Source organism: Octopus bimaculoides, chromosome 6 (assembly GCF_001194135.2).
Source record: "Octopus bimaculoides isolate UCB-OBI-ISO-001 chromosome 6, ASM119413v2, whole genome shotgun sequence".
NCBI classification, from domain to species: Eukaryota; Metazoa; Mollusca; class Cephalopoda; order Octopoda; family Octopodidae; genus Octopus; species Octopus bimaculoides.
The window spans coordinates 106,120,522-106,120,817 of record NC_068986.1 but is presented as its reverse complement, the minus strand read 5'-3'; the positions used below and the strand labels follow the sequence as shown (position 1 = coordinate 106,120,817).

The window sequence follows — 296 nt, the reverse complement described above, 5'->3', positions numbered from 1 at the left end:
CTCTCTCTCTCTCTCTCTCTCTCTCTCTCTCTCTCTCTCTCTCTCTCTCTCTCTCTCTCTCTCCCTCTTTCTTTGTAGGTATGTATGAATTTCTGTGTGTATGTATGTATATATTTATGTATGTATGTATTTATGTATGTATTTATGCATGTGTCTGATGTATGTATGTATGTATGTATGTATCTATCTATCTATCTATCTATCTATTTATCTGTCTGTTTTTTTTTCCTGATCCCTTTTGAATGGAATTTTACTTTTTTTTTCTCATTTTCCCCCTTTTATCGAAATCTGTTAGT

General features: G+C 32.4%; 1 protein-coding gene across 3 annotated transcripts in view; it reads right to left on the bottom strand.

The window, feature by feature from the left end:
• Positions 1-296, bottom strand: part of LOC106871985 (FMRFamide receptor) — a 337,948-nt gene that overhangs the window by 333,708 nt on the left and 3,944 nt on the right. The gene's annotated exons all lie outside the window — the stretch shown is intronic.